Below are 20,008 nucleotides of genomic sequence, written 5' to 3' on the forward strand. Positions count from 1 at the left end.
GTTTTTGGTTTTTAATCGTATAATAAGGAAGCACTACTTTACTTTTCGGGATCTCATTAAGGTTTCAGTTTTATATTCAATCATACACATGACATCTACTCATATTTCACTCCGAAAAGCTAACCCATATTCTTCTTGCTCTTCAAAGCTTTGATGGTTTAGCGTAAGTCCGTATGATTTTTGGTTTTGGATTTTCTAACAGGGAAAGATAAATTTAGGTTCATAGCCCTAGTTGTGGTTTTAGCCCTAAAACTTAATCATCCACCTATCATCTTGAGATATTTGATTCCAAAACGCTTACAAAGATTGTACTTAGTTTTTAAAGTATATTTGTTCCTCAACACTAAACCTAAAACCTTAAACCCTAAACATAAATCCTACACCCTAAACTAAAAATCCAAAACCCTAAAACCTAAACCCAAAACCCAAAACCCTAAACCCTAAACTCTTAACCAGAAACCCTTAAACCTAAACCCAAAACCATAGTCCCCAAACTTTATAACCAAAATCCTACTTTAGCTTCTGGAAGCCTATTGCGGTTCTAGTTCTTATGCTCAACGATACACAAAGCATCTAGTCATATTTGGCTATAAATCCGCTAACCAAGCCACTTCTTGATTCTCAAAGCTTTGATGGTGAAGTCAAAGATCTTATGAGTTTTTGGTTTTTAATCGTATAATAAGGAAGCACTACTTTACTTTTCGGGATCTCATTAAGGTTTCAGTTTTATATTCAATCATACACATGACATCTACTCATATTTCACTCCGAAAAGCTAACCCATATTCTTCTTGCTCTTCAAAGCTTTGATGGTTTAGCGTAAGTCCGTATGATTTTTGGTTTTGGATTTTCTAACAGGGAAAGATAAATTTAGGTTCATAGCCCTAGTTGTGGTTTTAGCCCTAAAACTTAATCATCCACCTATCATCTTGAGATATTTGATTCCAAAACGCTTACAAAGATTGTACTTAGTTTTTAAAGTATATTTGTTCCTCAACACTAAACCTAAAACCTTAAACCCTAAACATAAATCCTACACCCTAAACTAAAAATCCAAAACCCTAAAACCTAAACCCAAAACCCAAAACCCTAAACCCTAAACTCTTAACCAGAAACCCTTAAACCTAAACCCAAAACCATAGTCCCCAAACTTTATAACCAAAATCCTACTTTAGCTTCTGGAAGCCTATTGCGGTTCTAGTTCTTATGCTCAACGATACACAAAGCATCTAGTCATATTTGGCTATAAATCCGCTAACCAAGCCACTTCTTGATTCTCAAAGCTTTGATGGTGAAGTCAAAGATCTTATGAGTTTTTGGTTTTTAATCGTATAATAAGGAAGCACTACTTTACTTTTCGGGATCTCATTGAGGTTCTAGTTTTATATTCAATCATACACATGACATCTAGTCATATTTCACTCTGAAACGCTAACCAAGATTCTTCTTGCTTCTCTAAGTATCATGCTATATTTGATCCTAAACACTAAACCAAAACTCTACACCCTAAATCCCAAAACCTAAAATCCAACCCCTAAACCCTAACCCTTGAACCCTAAATCCTAAACCCGAAACCATACACCCTAAACCATAAACTCTTACCCGTAAACCCTTAAAACTATGTGCAGAACCAAGGAGGTTACAACAAAGGTTTCAACAACTTCATGGAGAACCATCCCAATTTGTCTTACAGAAGTACAAATGTTGCAAACCCGCAGGACCAAGTCTACCCTTCACAGCAGCAGAATTAACCCAAACCCTTTGTTCCATACAACCAAGGTCAGGGTTATGTTCCTAAGCAGCAGTATCAGGGCAACTATCAGCAGCAACTTCCACCACCTGGGTTCACACAACAGCAACAACAACCAGCTTCAACAACTCCTGATTCAGACTTGAAGAACATGTTACAGCAGATTCTCCATGGACAAGCTGCAGGTGCAATGGATCTCGCTAAAAAGATGGCAGAAATCCACAACAAGGTTGATTGCACTTTCAACGATCTGAATATCAAACTTGAGGCACTTACCTCTAAGGTCAGATACATGGAAGGACAAACAGCATCAACTTCTGTTCCAAAAGTAACAGGACTTCCAGGAAAGTCCATATAGAACCCGAAGGAATACGCCACTACTCACGCTATCACCATCTGTCATGATCGAGAGCTACCTACTTGACATGTCTCCACATCAATCACCGAGGACATTGATGTTCAGGACGGGGAGGCTTCTACTCATATTGAAATTTCAGTTGTTGGACTCGACCATTCAGCTGGATCCCGTTTTCAAACTCAGTCCAACCTAGACGAGAAAGCATCCATCATTGAGAGGATGGTGAAACGATTCAAGCCAGCACCATTACCTTCACGTGCTCTTCCATGGAAATTCAGGAAAGCATGGATAGAAAGATACAACTCTCTTATAGAGAAGCAGCTTGATGAGATGGAAGCGGTGATGCCTCTAATAGAAGTTCTCAACCTGATCCCGGATCCTCACAAAGATGTGAGAAAGTCAATTCTGGAAAGGATCAAGATTTATCAAGATTCAAAAGACGAATGTGATGCTAATCCGTCTAGGACCACTGTTAAGAGGAGTGTTCAAGAAAAACTGGAAGATCCTGGAACTTTCATTCTACCATGTTCCAATGGTCAATTGGTTTTCAGCAATTGTCTATGTGATTTGGGAGCTTCAGTAAGCTTAATGCCACTCTCCGTGGCAAGGAAGCTGGAATTCACTCAGTATAGGCCTTGCGACCTGACTTTGATCCTTGCTGATAGGTCTTCAAAAAAACCCTTTGGCCTGCTACAAGATCTACCAGTAATGATTAATGGAGTGGAAGTACCTACAGATTTCGTTGTGCTTGAGATGGAAGCAGAACCTAAGGATCCTCTAATCCTAGGGAGACCTTTCTTAGCCTCCGTGGGAGCGATGATAGATGTCAAAGACTGGAGAATAAGTCTTAACCTTGGGAAGCACATGAAGCTGCAGTTTGACATCAATGAAACTTCGCAAAGGACAGCTGTAGAAGAAAAGATCAGGGCTCAACCTCAACCTTCGGATTCAATCAACAGACCAAGCACAGCCTCTACACCTGACTTGCGAGATCTCAAAAAGAAATCTGATGAGCAAGAAGAAACCATAGAGAAGCTAGCTCAGACAGTTGAGGAACTTAAGAGTAAACTGGATCATGTGCAAGAGAAAGCTCAATCAAAATGCAGGATTGACACTATCCCGAGAAAAAAGATTACTTCAAGATGGTCTGAGGAGATAGATTATCAACCAGAAGAGAAAGAGGCCTATTTCGAGGAAAGAAGAATTCAGTATTCGGCTACTCATCTCTCAAGAGAGGATGCTGAATATGATGATGAGATCAGAGAGGACTATGCAGATCTTCTCTATCACCCATTTTCTTCTTAATGAGTGTGAGGAGTCAAGCTAGAGACTTTAAACAAGCTCACTTGGGAGGAATTCCCAAGACTGTTTCTGTAAATAAAACTTTTATTTTCTTGTTATTTTTGACTTGTTTTTGGTTGTGTTTGTGATTCTCAGGAACAGAGAAACAGCGTGGAGGTAGAGTAAAAATTTAAAAATTTTTACTCTACAGAGCAACAGGGGATCGAGTATGTCAGAAATTCAAGAGTTTGAAAAACTTCTGTTGCACTAAGAGGCCATGAGGTCGAGTAAGTTGGTCGAGTATTAGTGATGATTTTAAAAAACAAAATTTTGAAATTATACTTATACTCGACCAACAGAAGCTACAGAGACTTGCATGGAGTTTAACAAGTTTACAGAGGATGACAGAAGATTCTAGTCAACAGAGAACAGTGCTTCAGGACAAACAGACAGAGCGTGGCCCACCACCTCTCACCTTTGTTCCCCCACGCGTTTTTAGAGATAACAAAATCTCTTCCCTCCTTCCCCACCACTCGATCTCACCCTATCCTTTCCCACCGACATCATCTCTCTTCCTCTCCAAACGCTCAACCTCGAAGACTCACTCTCACTCACGTCTCTCACTCGACCAAACTTCACTCACCATCTCTCTTCCTCACCAAACACTCGACCACTCCATTACACTCGACCACACCGCTCACTCGATCCCACACCTCCGGCTTCTCCATCTCTCACGGCTTCGTCTCCCTTCCCACTCGACCACGACACAGCCGCTGCCGCTTGCGCCACCGCCTTCATTCTTTCTTTCACTCGACCGGTTTCGCCATCTCTCATCACTCTTGACCTTGTCGTTCACTCGACAACTCCGCCTTTCACTTCGCTGGAAGCTTCACCGTCTCAACGTCTTCTCCATCTTCACTCGATTGCAACGACGCTCCTCTCCAATCAACGCATACTCGATCGCCGGACTTTCGCCATCTCCCTGTCACCTGTGTTCACTCGACCTCACCGTTCCAGCTTCACCATTTCTCACCGCTCGTGTCTCCTCTTCACTCAACCGCTACACGACCAATTCTCCCTTCTCGCCATTCGTCGTTCATCCGCCAGAGCTTCTCTCTCATTCTCACGAACACTCGACCGCTCATCTCTCCACCGGAGTTCGAAGACTCTCAATCATCTATGCTTACTCGACCTCAAGCCGATTCACTCGGGTGAAGCTTAGCTCGACCGCTCTTCAACCCGCCACTATTTCTCGGAGAAGTTTACCTGACCTCGCCGCACGCACCGCAAACACTCGACCACAGTCCTTCTAGGAACAAAAGACCGAAGCCACAATTTCACTGTACTCGACCGTATTACTCGACTGCGTACTTGACCGGTTTAGTGTTTGCGTTTTATTTAGACTAACATATTGATATTTGGCTTTGAGTTACATTCTTTTTCAGGAAATTAATATGAGTAACTACAGTGGCGAATCCTCCATGGATGCGGATTACAACGTCGATGAAGCTGAATCTTGGTCAACTGGACCAGAGAGAGAGCGACAGGCTTATGAGAGCTTCAGAGCTGAGACCCAACGCTTAGTAGCTCGACGCAATGAGAAGAGAGCTGAGAGTGCTAGAGGAAAGAGAGCAATGACCAGCAGATATGAGATGATCGACGAAGATATTGACGTCGAGTATGAGCCTGAGTCATGGCACAGAGAGACGAAGCTGTTGAACAGGCCTGATGAAGTTACAGTGGAGGAGTACATCAGACTTTTTGAGCTCAATGACTTCTGGGGAACGAGGTACCCCTGTTATCAGACTTTGGCCCAGCTGGGGCTACTGGAGGACGTACAACACTTATTCGAGAAGTGTCATCTGGAGACGCTGATGTCTTACCCATACGTTGCTTACAAGAAGGAAACAATAGAGTTTCTCTCTACTCTGCAAGTGGAGATGTATCAAGGACTTACAGCAGATGAGCTGGAGAGTGAAGGGTTGGGGTTCTTGACTTTTTCAGTGAACGAGCAGCGTTACCAGCTATCTATCAAGAGCTTGAAAGGATTGTTTGGTTTCCCCAATGGAAAGGGAACTAAACCCAAGTTCGAGAGGGAAGAGTTGAAAAATTTGTGGTTAACCATTGGGAACGATATAGCGCTCAACTCTGCGAGGTCTAAGAGCAACCAGATTCGAAGCCCTGTAGCGAATGTTCTGTACTCTAGGGAATCTACAGGCATCGTGTCTAACACAGACATGGAGATGATTGATTCTGCACTCAAGGGCATTCTCCGCAGAACAAAGGGGAAGAAGGTCCTGAAGGGCGACCTCAATGATGCACCAGCGGTTATGCTTCTGTTGATCCACCTGTGTGGATACAGGAAGTGGGCGCACACCAACGAGAAGAAGAGGGTGCGAGGAGCCCTTTGTGTAGGTGGTGTTGTGACACCGATTCTGATTGCATGTGGTGTACCGCTCATGTCTCCAGGGTTTGATCCGAGGATGATGGATTTAGATCATTTGCGTCGTTGTGAGTTTCTGGAGCACGACATGGTTGGCGATTTCTATCGCTACAAATTCGAGCACTCCTTGACCCGAACAGCCAACATTCTGCTTCCCTGCACCGAGGCCATAACCATACTTCAGGGCGAAAACATTGACTTCAATCCTGCGCGTGATTACCTCTACTTTGAGAGCGCTCCACCGACTGATGACAACGGCCCTACAAAAGAAGCTACAGAGGATGAGATTGCTGAGACAGATGAGGATAGAAAGGAGGAGTACGATACGAGCATGTATCATTTCAGTGAGAATGTACCTCCAGCGCGGGAGAGCAAGAGCTTGAGCGAAGCTCACAGAAACAACAGTAAGTTGCAGAGGTGGTGCAAGAAACAAGATAGGCTACTCATCAAGTGCTTCAAGGCCATCAAGTTTCTGACAGACAAGCTAAGCTGCTCCTCTTCTACCACAGCTATTCCGCAGGGAGAGCCTCCTCAGGACATGCCCTCGAAGAGATATGACGCGCCAGAGCCAACTCGCCACTGGCCTGAGCTAAGTCACCACAGGCCTGAGCCTAGTGACCGAGTAGTCCCACCAGTCCCTGTGTGGCATTCATCATTCAAGCCTCGGGAGCTCGGGAGAAAGAAGAAGGCGGCACTCGCTCGGTCTGGCAGTAGGAGTACACGACTTCTCCAGTCCCGTAGCTTACGCAACCACGGTGATGGCCGCAGCATAAGAACAGAGGTCGAGTATCATCAGAGCGCTGCTGGCCGCGACGAAGGAGCAGAGGTCGAGTACCCCCAGGGGGAAGCTAAGACACAACAGGGAGATTCTTCGATGGCCTGGGAGCAATCACAAGCAGCTATTGACGACCAACTCCGCTCCTTCTTCCACTGAGGTAAGCACCTATCTCCACCATTGTAATATACCATCTCCTGTTTTTATTTTGTTTTTGTGATGTGTTTTGTCCTGAGTACTCTCTTCCAAATTTGGTCACACAGTGGACTGTGTGATTTAAGTTTGGGGGAGGGCTCAGGAAGTGTGTGTTGCATTGTATATAATCTTGAGTCTGCATTCATCTGAAGCATAGAAAAACCCAAAAAAATTGAAAAATTTCAGAACATGATTTCACAAAAATAGAGTGTTCATGTAGTTGCATTGCATTTAGGATCGAGTCTAGAGTGTTTCGTTTAGGATTGTTGCATATGCATAGGGGATAATGATGAGATAGTCTTGTAAGCATTTTGGTTCACCAGATAAGCTCAGTGCCCTCGTTGTTAGTTGTTTGATACGTAGTCAATAAAATTGAAGTAAAACTGCACCATGCCTACATTGCTCTACTCGACCACACGGTTAGGATCTGATACCATTCCCTATCAATTTGAACTTGAATCTGATTTAGAATTATCATGTCCTGGCATTGAATTTGAACTCATGGATACCCTAAAATACTTGGATTTTCTTACTCATTTTAACCACTCTTGTTAATCCAAGTAGCTAACTCTCCTTATTAGAGCAGTTAACCCGAACCCAAACCTAAACTTTCTTTCAAGCCCTATATCACTTGTGAGTGTTTGTGAGGTCTTATTTCCATTGAGCTTGGTAGAAAGTGTTAGGTTCGTAACGACAGAGATAGTGTCTCATGTAGTTCTAGTTTGCGTTTTTCGGACTGGATAGGACTAGCTGGGCGCTTATATCATGGGTTGGGATGTGTTTAAAAGAAAAAGGTGAATTCATTGTTGATAAGGAAAGGGAAAGAATTCTAGGGGAATTAAGCTAAAGAAGTTAGAAAAAACAAATCTAGTAAAGGGTTTTGGAATGTTAAAGAAAAGAATGAGGTTCTTGTTAAAGACTAACTCTTAGAAAACAAAATATATACAATAAGATATTACTATAAATACATATATATTAATTTTTATATAATTTATTATCAAACATATATACAAGGACATTTATTTCTACAAAAAGATAGTATTCATAAGTACAAATAGATTTAATTGATCACACTAATGTTCAAATATTTTTATGTAAGAAAGTCATCCTAATATAGTTTCTTTTGATTATAATCTGAGGAGATAAACTAAAAGATTTTCTTGCTTTTTCGTTTTTGACTTCAAAATATATATATAATACAACCATTTGTAACAAAGCATAAACATCAAAAACAAAATTAAGTCAAAATCATAGAAATGACTATTAGCAAGAAAATGTTAATCGTTGTATCAGAGTGTTGAGAAAGCTTCTCCTAGAGTTAAGAGAAAAGAAAAGAATGATATGAAAAAGAGTTTGAAAGATTCATGAGTGCAAAGGGTAGAGTTAAGTTCTTGTATTGGGACTGGAGTTGGGATTACCATTAGAGCTTCATTGTTATACTCTGGGTAGATGGGATCTTATCTCTGTATGCATAACTTGGGACTTACCTTTAACTACTAAAGCTCAATCATTCTTGTGAGATCCCCTGTTACTTAAGCTTATTCTGTGAGGGACCATCTTTGTCTCTTGACCTTCACCTTAGCCAAATGAGTTCATTGATGATGCATTGCTTGATTCACGTTCCAGAACTAATGAATGTTAAAGGGATTGGTAGATTTGAAAGCATGTGTAGGTCGAGTATAAGAGACGGATTGATTGATAACAAGGCATGGCTAACGTTTTTGAGTAAAATTCAATCATATCGCATCTTAGAACTACCAACTTGGACATTGATTTTATTTGCTCTACTTGATTCTTTGGCTGAGTCCCCACCTTCAAACCTCTCCTTCAACTATGTATTCTTATTTGCTTGAGGGCAAGCAAAGACTAAGTTTGGGAGAATTGATATGTCTATAGTGTGCATGTTTTCAGTGTCCATTCATCATCGTTTTGAATCTAGTTTCGTATCATTCATCACTATTTTATATCATTTCTCATTGTTATTGCATACTTTGCATGATTAGGATAGTTTTGCATACATATTGCATTTCTGAGTTGTTTTCAGGTAATTTGTAGCTGTTTGCGAGCAATTTCGAAGAAACGAGCCTGAACCAGAAGACATACTCGACCACCAGGTCGCGTGCATCCAGCACCATACTTGACCCCCTGGTCTAGTGACTTTGGAGCCATTCTTCCCATCTACTCGACCCCCAGGTCGAGTAACCTCATCTCAGGCCACTCGATGACGCCACTCGGCCCCCCTGGTCGAGTATCACTTCGCCACACCACCTGACCACACTCGGTCGTTCACTCTACCACCTTACTCGACCCCCTGGTCGAGTATCGTCACTCACCACCAACACCATCACTCGACAAGACACTCGATCACATCTTCATAGTCTACTCAAATCTCTATTCGATTACCCCATCCTTAGGAATCTCTCGTCAATCGGATTTCTTTGTTTTATCGTTACCGCTAAATCGTTCTCATTGCTTGTTTCTTCGTTTTTCCAATTACTCGATCAACTTACTCGACCACACCCAGTGTCTTGCAACAGACTGTGTAGTCGAGTACGGTTGTCTCATAGACTGTTTGTTACATGACCAGTATACTCGACCACACCCAGTGTCTGGCAACAGACTGTGCAGTCGAGTATATCTGTTTCATATCATGTATGTTACTCGACCTGTTACTCGACCACATCCTACTTCTGGCATCAGCCTGTTGTGGTCGAGTGACTTTAGTAATTCTGTTATTATTTCTGTTTTCTGCATGTTTGCTTAGGATTGTTAGAAACCCCAAAACTGTTATTGCTTGGCTTGACTTATTGACTTCTGATCACATCTCATCTGTTTGCATCACACCTATTTGGATTGACACCTAAAATACTACAACGACATGATTGGTGTTTTAGGATAATTGACTAAAAACCTATTATCATTTAACATGGAAGCACTACTTTACTTTTCGGGATCTTGTTGAGGTTTTAGTTTTATATTCAATCATACGAATAACATGTTGTCATATTTCACTCTGAAACGCTAACCAAAATTTTTCTTGCTTCTTTAAGTATTATAGTATATTTGCTCCTAAACACTAAACCTAAACCCTACACCTTAAATCCCAAACCCTAAATCTAATTCCTTAACCCTAAAACCTAAACCCTAAACCCTAAACCCTAAACCCTAACGCTAAACCTTAAACCCTAACTCTAAACCATAAACCGTACACCCAAAACCTTAAAACATAAACACTAAACGCAAAATCTTAACCTTAAACCTTAAACCCTAAATCCTACTTTAACTTCCTGGTTCTTTTTGCGTTTCTAGTTCTTAGACTGAATGATAAACAAAACATCAAGTCATATTTGACTACAAAAACACAAACCAAGCTTCTTCTTGATTCTCAAAGCTTTGATGGTGAAGCCGAAGTTCTTATGAGTTTTTTGGTTTTGAATCATATAACAAGGAAGCACTACTTTACTTTTCAGTATCTCGTTGAGGTTCTAGTTTTATATTCAATTATACACATGACATCTAGTCATATTTCACTCCGAAACGCTAACCAAGATTCTTCTTGCTTTTTAAAGTATCATACTATATTTGATCCTAAACACTAAACCTAAACTCTACACCCTATATCCCAGAACCTAAAATCGAACCCCTAAACCGTAACTCATGAACCCTAAATCTTAAACCCGAAACCGTAAACCCTAAACTCTTAACCCTAAACCCTCAAACCTAAACCCTAAACCTTAGATCCCAAACTTTAAAATCTAAATCCTACTTTAGGCTTCCGGAATCGAGTTGCGGTTCTAGTTCTTATGCTCAATGATACACAAAGCATCTAGTCATATTTGACAACAAATCCGCTAACGAAGTTTCTTCTTTATTCTCAAAGGTTTGATGGTGAAGCCAAAATTCTTATGAGTTTTCAGTGTTTTGAATCGTTTAACAAGGAAGCACTACTTTCACTCTAAAACGATAACCAACATTCTTCTTGCTTCTTAAAGTTTTATAGTATATTTGCTCCTAAACTCTAAAACTTAAACTCTACACCATAAATCCCAAAACCTAAAATCTAACCCCTAAACCCTCAACCCTAAACCCTAAACCTTAAATACCAAATCCTAAACCCTAAACCCTAAACCATAAACCCTAAACCCTAAACTCTTAACCCTAAACCCTTAAACCTAAATGATAAGTGTGTATTTTGCATGTTTTGAGCATCCATTTGTCATCACTTTAGCATCATATCATCACTGTTTTATACCATTTCTCATCATTTGTCATCACTTTACATGTTTAGGATAGATCTGCATGCATGTTGCATATTTGTGTTGATTTCAAGTGATTTGGAGCTGTTGACGAGCTATCTGGAAGAGCAACCTGATCATGTCAAACCACTCGACCCCGAGGTCGAGTAGAAGACATCACCACTTCACCTCACCACTCGTCCACGAGGTCGAGTGTCCTCATCTCCATCACCTGACCATCACTCGATCACATCACTCGACCCCGAGGTCGAGTGTCTTCACCTCCATTATCAAACCACCACTCGATCTCACCACTCTGCCTTGAAGTCGAGTATCACCATCACCACCACTCGACTGCGTACTCGATGAAAAGCTTCAGAGCCTTCTTCATTCCGCACTCAACCAGACACTCGAGCACGAGGAAGAAAAGAAGACTCCAGCTACTCACTCGACCACTTGGGTCGACTACAGTTCTTAATCCGTCCCAATACTTCGTCGTTTTATAAGTAGCATGTACTTCACATTTTCGAAAACAAGTTTTTATCTAGTTTTATTCCGCAGACCTTGTGTTCTAGACCTTTTGTAATCTGGATTTCTCTTTATCTATTCAGTATTCAGTATTCAGCTTTTGTTCTTGATTTCGTTTACTATTGTTCATTCTGTTATCATCCTGCTGTTACACTGTTGTTATCATGTTTTCAACTTGTTCAACGTTTATGCTTTCTGTTATGATGTCTGAGTAGTGAATAGGTTTCTGAGGATGGGTTAGAGTAGTGTAGAATTCTCAGTATGCTAGGTGATTGAGTATTGATTGATAGATCCCTTCTAGATTAGTTGTTCTTAATGCCTATTGCTTTCTGATCAACTGGAATTTGAGCCCAGACATTTCTGCGCCCAAAAGGTGTTCGATGAAATGTCTGAACCACTAATTCTAGAGATTCGTGACCATGTACCAAGGTATTGGTTGCAGGGAGCGTTTTGGCTTTAACTTGTTGATTCGTAATGCCTGTTAGGTTAGCTCTCGTCAATGGTGATTGAGTTTGGGACTAGGTTAACTGGAGAGTCTCTGTTGCGGTGGCACTTAGATTTGGTTAATGAACTTGTTGTCTAGGGTTAATTTATTGAGCATGTCAATCACCTCTCGGGAATTCTTTATCTGATTGAATTCTTTGTTTATTCTACTGTTGTTTACTGCATCTTGTTATCTGTCGCTTAATTTCTACAGTTCTTTCTTGTTACTCGACCACCCAGTTGTCTGGCAACAGACTGTGCAATCGAGTATCTGTGTTTTATTTTCTGTCTATTACTCGACCTGTCACTCGACCTCACCTAGTGCTCTGCAAAGAGCTGTGTTGGTCGAGTGTTTTACTGTTTCTGCTTGAATTTCGGTTTTCTGCATGTTCACTTAGAACTGCTAGAACACACCACAACCTGTTATTGCTTGGCTTGACTTAGTGACTGCTGATCACATCTTGATTGTTAGCATCACAACCATTTGGATTGACAACCTTCAGTACTACAACGACATGATAGTGCTTTAGGTTTAATTGATTTAAAAACCTATTATCACTAAACACTAAACGTCAAACCATAGACCCCAAACTTTAAAACCTAAATCCTACTTTAGCTTCCGGAATTCGGTTGCGGTTCTAGTTCTTATACTCAATGATACACAAAACATCTAGTCATATTTGACTACAAATCCGCTAACCAATCTTCTTAAACTATTATAGTATATTTGCTCCTAAACACTAAACCTAAACCCTACACCCTAAATCCCAAACCCTAAAATCTAATCCCTAAACCTAAACCCTAAACCCTAAACCCTAACGTTAAACCTTAAACTCTAAACCCTTACTCTAATCCCTAAACCGTACACCCTAAACCTTAAAAACTAAACCCTAAACGCAAAACCTTAACCTTAAACCTTACACCCTGAATCCTACTTTAACTTCCAAGTTATTTTTGCGTTTCTAGTTTTTATACTGAATGATAAACAAAACATCAAGTCATATTTGACTACAAAAACACAAACCAAGCTTCTTCTTGATTCTCAAAGCTTTGATGGTGAAGCCGAAGTTCTTAACAGTTTTTGGTTTTGAATGGTATAACAAGGAAGCACTACTTTACTGTTCGCGATCTCGTTGAGGTTTTAGTTTTATATTCAATCATACACATGACATCTAGTCATATTTCACTCTAAAGCGCTAACCAAAATTCTTCTTGCTTCTTAAAGTATCATAGTATATTTGATCCTAACACTAAACCTAAACTCTACACTCTAAATCCCAAAACCTAAAATCCAACCCCTAAACCCTAACCTATGAACCCTAAATCCTTAACCCGAAACCGTAAACCCTAAACCCTAAACTTTAAACTCTTAACCCTAAACACTAAACCTAAACCCTACACCCTAAATCCCAAACCATAAAATCTAATCCCTAAACCTTTAACCCTAAACCGTAAACCTTAACGCTAAACCTTAAACCATAACTCTAAACCGTAAACCGTACACCCTAAACCTTAAAACCTAAACCCTAAACGCAAAACCTTAACATTAAACCTTAAGCCCTCAATCCTACTTTAACTTCCGGTTTTTCTTTATGTTTCTAGTTTTTATATTGAATGATAAACAAAACATCAAGTCATATTTGACTACAAAACACAAACCAAGCTTCTTCTTGATTCTCAAAGCTTTGATGGTGAAGCCGAAGTTTTTGGTTTTGAATCGTATAACAAGGAAGCACTACTTTACTTTTCGGGATCTGGTTGAGGTTCTAGTTTTATATTCAATCATACACATGATATCTAAACTTATTTCAGTCCAAAACGCTAACCAAGATTCTTGCTTCTTAAACTATTGATATAACCTTATTTTTACTGTTTTTGATTATGTTTTAGGTGTAGGTTTTAGAGTCGAATTGTTTTTTTTATAGAGTATTTTCTAGTATTTTTCAAGTTTTTACATGTTTGGGATTCATTTGGATATAATGGAGCATTCTGGAGCAAAACAGACAACTTAAGCTGCAGAAGCAATCCGGAGACGAAAAAGCACGTAGGTGTCGAACGACACCACCCCTGGTGTTGAGCGACACCAATACTGACGGTAATTTTGAGACGCAACTTATTGATGTTTTGAAGATTTCCAAATATGGCCCAGAACTTTCTCCTATGTTTAATGAAGGCCCAACACGTTTTTAAGACATATATATAGTTTTTAGGTCATTGTTAAGACCCTAAGCTTTGGGAGGCTATTCCCTTTATCTATTCTGTTCTTGGGAGCAAAAGCCTGTGGAGACTCCCTTTAGAGAATATTCTTCTTAACTCTACTCTCCTCTTGTTTTATGCATTGATTTCTTATTCAATCATGTTTTGTTCTTCTATGATCATGTTTGAGTAATCTTCTTGTTAGGTTTACGGTTTCTCATTAGGGTTATAGATGATTTAGTAGATTGCCCCCTTGCTAGGTTATTTGTAGGATTCTTCATCTTGATTGTTCTTAATGCTAGTTCTAGAGTAGCTAATTAGAACTTGATATTAGATAATAGGTCTATGCCTACCATAGGTACTTGTTATTTGAACTATCATAGATGAGCCTAGGCATTTAAGAAAGAACAGGTAGGCTCATAGAAGGGCTCTAGTTTAGATACTAGGTGAACTAATCAAACTTGATAATAATGCATGCTTTAGTCTAGGATTTCTCGGCTTCTCCGGTTATCTTAGCTCTAAGCATAGGGAGTTTCGCGAAACACCAACGGTTATTCCATAATTAGAGTTTGAGTTCGAGAACGGTTCGATAACAACCTAGCTATTTCTAGATCTGCTATCATCTATTTCCTGAGAATACCCTAAGCCTGACGCTTTTATTATCTTGTTTTCACAACTCACAATTGATTGATATTGCTTACTTTTTGTTTCTTTTATTTTCATTACTATTTTACTTAGCTAAATTCAATAGCCATTAGTCTATTGCGTGATCCGAGAACTTTGTGAATTCGATCCCTAAGTGCTGCAACTGACCTCTTTATTTGAGAGTGATACAAGGTTTTGTGTGTCAATTCCCTAAATGCATCTTATGTCATTGTAGCATTTAAGGTGTCAATCTAATTGGGTGGAATTGCTAACAATCAGGATGTGGTCAGAGAATACTAAGTCAAGCCAAGTGTGAATAGGTTTGGTGTGTTTCTACTAATCCTAAACAATAGGTTAATATGCAAATCAAATTCGGAAATGAAACTATACTAAGCAGAAGGTAAAGAGCACAAGTGATAAAAACATAAATGAAACTAAAATCAAGGAACTGTCAAGTGCAAGAACAGGAAAGTAAACCAAGCACTAAGTAAGGTACTCGGCCGAGCATATTACTTAAATAGGTCGAGTAGAATACTAAAAACACCAATTTTGCACAAGAACTAAACAAAACGAACAGAGTACTAAAGACACGAGATTTGCACAATGAAACGAAACAGAGCTCTTAAAAATGGGGTAATTGGTTCTAGTGGACTCCTCAATCCATTAGCTAACTAACAAACTCAATCAAGTTATCCCTAGACAATAGATTCAGAACCAAATCAATCCACTTTCGTGATAATGATTCTCATAACTTTACCACTTCCTAATCTCAATTTTCATTGATGAAACACCAATCTATTAAATTCAACAAGCAGTCTAAACATCCAAGGTCTTGGGCTAGAATCTACAAATCTCTGAAATTAGTTGGTTCAAACATTTCATCAAACACTTATTAGGGGGAGAAAGTCTAAAATCAATTTTCAATTGATTAGAAAGAAAATAGCATTAAGAACTCCTAAAACAGAAGGGAACCATGCATTTATAAACTTAGCTAGCTAAAGAACAGAGGAATCCACCTAAACCTAACCCATCCTCAAGAACTTTGAAGAAGACTACTCAAGAACAATGAAGAACATCATAGAACAAAACTCAGAAAAATCATAAAACCCAGAAATCATTATAAACTTAGCAAATGATAGATCTTAATAAGATAAACAAGTTTGCAGAAGAAATCAAATTCAAATTCTCAACACAACAACCAGAAAATGCAATAGAAATCTAAGAACCCTAATATCCAGTAGACAAAGCAAAGATATTTTGGGCAAAAAACATAAGAGGTCTATTTATATGCAATACTAGGATACCCTAATTGGGAAAAAGATAAAATAAGAAAGTCGGCGCAACACCACTCGGGTCTAGGCCGAGTAGAAAAGTCGAGCAGCTCCTCTTTGTCACATCACTCGACTTCAGGCCTAGCAGCTTGGTCGAGTAGCTTCTCTTCTCCTTTATTTCCCTCACTCGACTTCTAGCCGAGTGCTATGGTCGAGTATACTCCTTGTTCCTCACGCGTGCTCCACTTGATCTTCAGCCGAGTAAATACCCCGAGTATACTTCATGTCCTTCCTTTGATCACAGAAACTCGAGCTAGTCCACTCCTTGGGCTAGAAACGTCCAAGTTGAGTCCAAAAAGTACTTGATTCACCTGTAAAATAATCTAAATGCAAGTATGGTATGCAATGCAATGCAAAATGTGAAAAGATAGGAAAAGAGACTAGGAATGCATGAAAAGATACTTGAAACTAAGCTAAATGCATGAAAAACAAGGGCTTAAAATGGTTAAAATCTAGTGTTATCAGAGAGAGTGGTCGTAGGATTAATTTGACTTATATCAAGTATCATAGTATATTTGATCCTAAACATTAAACCTAAACTCTACACCCTAAATCCCAAAACCTAAAATCCTACCCCTAAACCCTAACACCTAAACCCTAAATTCTAAACCCGAAACCATAAACCCTAAACCCTAAACCATAGATCCTAAACCCTAAACCCGAAACCATAGATCCTAAACCCTAATCCTACTTTAACTTCTCGAATCTGGTTGCGGTTCTAGTTTTTATGCTCAACGATACACAAATCATCTAGTCATATTTGACTATAAATCTGCTAACCAAGCTTGTTCTTGATTCTCAAAGCTTTGATGGTGAAGCTGATGTTCTTATGAGTTTTTTGGTTTTGAATCGTATAACAACGAAGCACTACTTTACTTTTTGGGATCTCGTTGAGGTTCTAGTTTTATATTCAATCCTACACATGACATGTAGTCATATTTCACACCGAAACGCTAACCAAGATTCTTCTTGCCTCTTAAAGTATCATAGTATATTTGATCCTAAACACTTAACCTAAACTCTACACCCTAAATCCCAAAACCTAAAATCCAACCCCTAAACCCTAACCCCTGAATCCTAAATCCTAAATCTGAAACCGTAAACCCTAAACCCTATACTCTTAACCCTAAACCCTTAAACCTTAATGATATAGGTCAAATTAATCCTAAGACCACTCTCTCAAATAAGAGATCGATTGTAGTACTTTAGGGTCAAATTCCACAAAGCTCTCAAATCACACCATAGATTAATAGTTTCAAATAAAGCTAAACAAAAAATATTATAAAAGTAAAAGACAAGAAAGCAATTAAAGTTGGTTTTTGATTCAGATGATTAAGATGTCGGGTTTAGGGAAATTCTCAGGAAATATCAGAATAGTAGATCTAGCAGTAAATTAGGATTATTATTGAACCATTCTAGAACACAAATCACTAATATAAAGTAACCGATGAGTGTTCCGCAAAACTCAACTATGCTTAATAGTATTGATCCCAACTCTCTTGTAAATCCCTAGAACTAAGCAAGCATTATAATCAGGTTTGATAAGTTCACCTAAGTAATCGACGCTAGCACACATCTAAGATAGTTCCAGTAATAGATACCTAAGGTGGGCATACCTATTAACCTAAAATCAGGTTCTAGTTAGTTACTCTAAAACTAGCATTAAGAACAATCTAAGATGAAGAATTCTAAATATATTATCTTAACAGGGTTTTCGATCTACTAATTCATCCAAATCCCTAATGAGAATCCCTAAACCCAACAAGAGAATAACTCAGACATGATTAGCAAAGAAGAAATCAATGTAAGAAACAATGAAACAATAGAGTTTAGAAAGATCTTCTCTAAAGGGAATCTCCACAGGGTTTTGCTCCCAAGAATAAAAGAGATAATAAGAATTAGGTCTAAACAATGACCATAAAAATCAATATAAGTCCTAAAAACATGTTGGGCCTTCATTAGAAATAGGAGAAAGTTCTGGGCTGAATTTGGAAATCTTCAAAACATCAATAAGTTGCGTCGTTCGACACCTACGCCAATTTCCGTCTCCAAATTGCTTCTGCAGCTTAAGTTGTCTGTGTTGCTCCAGAATGCTCCATAATCTCCAAATACATTCTAAACATGTAAAGACCTAAAAAAGACTAGAAAATACTCTACAAATAACAAAATGACTCTAAAAACTATACCTAAATCATAGCTAAAAGCAGTGAAAATCGAGGTGTATCACTTAACCCTAAACCCTAAACCATAGATCCCAAACTTTGAAACCTAAATACTACTTTAGGCTTCCGGAATCCGGTTGCGATTCTAGTTCTTATGCTCCTAACATGTAACCTTAAACACTAAACCCAAAACTTAAACCCTACAACCTAAACCGTAATCCCTAATCCCCAAACCCTAACCCCTATACCCTAAACCTTACCCTAAAAACTTATTCTGAAACCCTTACCCCTAAACCTTAAACCCTAAACCCTAATACTAAACCCTAAACCTTAAATCCTAAACCCTAAACCCTAAACCTATACCCTTATCCTACTATAACTTCCGGGATTCGGTGCATTACAAGTTGTTATACTCAATGATACACAAGACATCTAGTCATATTTAACTCCAAAACGCAAACCAATCTTCTTCTTACTTCTCAAAGCTTTGATGGTGTAGCCTAAGTCCATATGATTTTTGGTTTTGGATCTTCTAACAGGGAAAGATAACTTTAGGTTCCTAGCCCTGGTTGTGGTTTTAGTCCTAAAACTCAATCATCCACCTTTCATCTTGTGATATTTGATTCAAAAACGCTTACAAAGATTGTGCTTACTTCTTAAAGTATATTTGCTCCTCAACACTAAACATAAAACCTTAAACCCTAAACATAAATCCTACACCCTAAACTAAAAATCCAAAACCCTAAAACCTAAACCTTAAACACTAAACCCTAAACTCTTAACCATAAATCCTTAAACCCTAAACCCTTTACCAAAATCCCCAAACTTTATTACCAAAATCCTACTTTAGCTTCTGGAATCCGGTTGCGGTTCTAATTCTTATGCTCAACGATACACGAAGCATCTAGTCATATTTGACTATAAACCCGCTAACCAAGCTTCTTCTTGATTCTCAAAGCTGGAATGCTCATTAGAAGGATAAGCAAGGTTTGATGAATTCGCCTAGAAGGAAGATCAAAAGTGCTTTGATGGTGAAGTCAATGTTCTTATGAGTTTTTGGTTTTGAATCGTATAACAACGAAGCACTACTTTACTTTTTGGGATCTCGTTGAGGATCTAGTTTTATATTCAATCGTACACAAGACATCTAGTCATATTTCACTCTGAAACGCTAACCAAGATTCTTCTTGCTTCTTAAAGTATCATAGTATATTTGCTCCTAAAAACTAAACCTAAACTCTACACCATAAATCCCAAAACCTAAAATCCAACCCCTAAACCCTAACCCCGGAACCCTAAACCCTAACCCCGGAACCCTAAAAGCTAAACCCAAAACCGCAAACCCTTAAACCTTAAACCTAAACCCTAAACCATAGATCCTAAACTTTAAAACCTAAATCCTACTTTAGGCTTCCGGAATCTGGTTGCGGTTCTACTTCTTATGCTCAATGATACACAAAGCATCTAGTCATATTTCACTACAAATCAGCTAACCAAGCCTATTCTTGATTCTCAAAGCTTTGATAATGAAGCCGAATTCTTATGAGTTTTTTTGTTTTGAATCGTTTAACAAGGAAGCACTACTTTACTTTTCGGGATGTGGTTGAGGTTCTAGTTTTATATTTA

At 39.0% G+C, this 20,008-nt stretch overlaps 5 pseudogenes across 5 annotated transcripts in view; all 5 read left to right on the forward strand.

The window, feature by feature from the left end:
- Window positions 1-7, forward strand: part of AT1G40100 — a pseudogene marked incomplete at both ends in the record, with an annotated part of 1,011 nt that extends 1,004 nt beyond the window's left edge. The window contains one exon of the mRNA in view: window positions 1-7. This exon is cut by the window's left edge and continues 1,004 nt beyond it. The product of the transcript in view is annotated as an uncharacterized protein (mRNA).
- A 1,608-nt stretch (window positions 8-1,615) lies between these two features.
- AT1G40150 lies at window positions 1,616-3,413 on the forward strand (annotated as a pseudogene; the record flags this gene model as incomplete). The annotated part of the gene is made up of 1 exon: window positions 1,616-3,413.
- A 377-nt stretch (window positions 3,414-3,790) lies between these two features.
- AT1G40230 lies at window positions 3,791-4,702 on the forward strand (annotated as a pseudogene; the record flags this gene model as incomplete). The annotated part of the gene is made up of 1 exon: window positions 3,791-4,702.
- A 141-nt stretch (window positions 4,703-4,843) lies between these two features.
- Window positions 4,844-6,766, forward strand: AT1G40310 (annotated as a pseudogene; the record flags this gene model as incomplete). The annotated part of the gene is made up of 1 exon: window positions 4,844-6,766.
- Window positions 6,767-11,082: 4,316 nt separating this feature from the next.
- Window positions 11,083-11,568, forward strand: AT1G40076 (annotated as a pseudogene; the record flags this gene model as incomplete). The annotated part of the gene is made up of 1 exon: window positions 11,083-11,568.
- Between the last annotated feature and the right edge of the window lie 8,440 nt (window positions 11,569-20,008).

Source organism: Arabidopsis thaliana, assembly GCF_000001735.4.
Source record: "Arabidopsis thaliana chromosome 1 sequence".
Lineage (NCBI taxonomy): Eukaryota > Viridiplantae > Streptophyta > Magnoliopsida > Brassicales > Brassicaceae > Arabidopsis > Arabidopsis thaliana.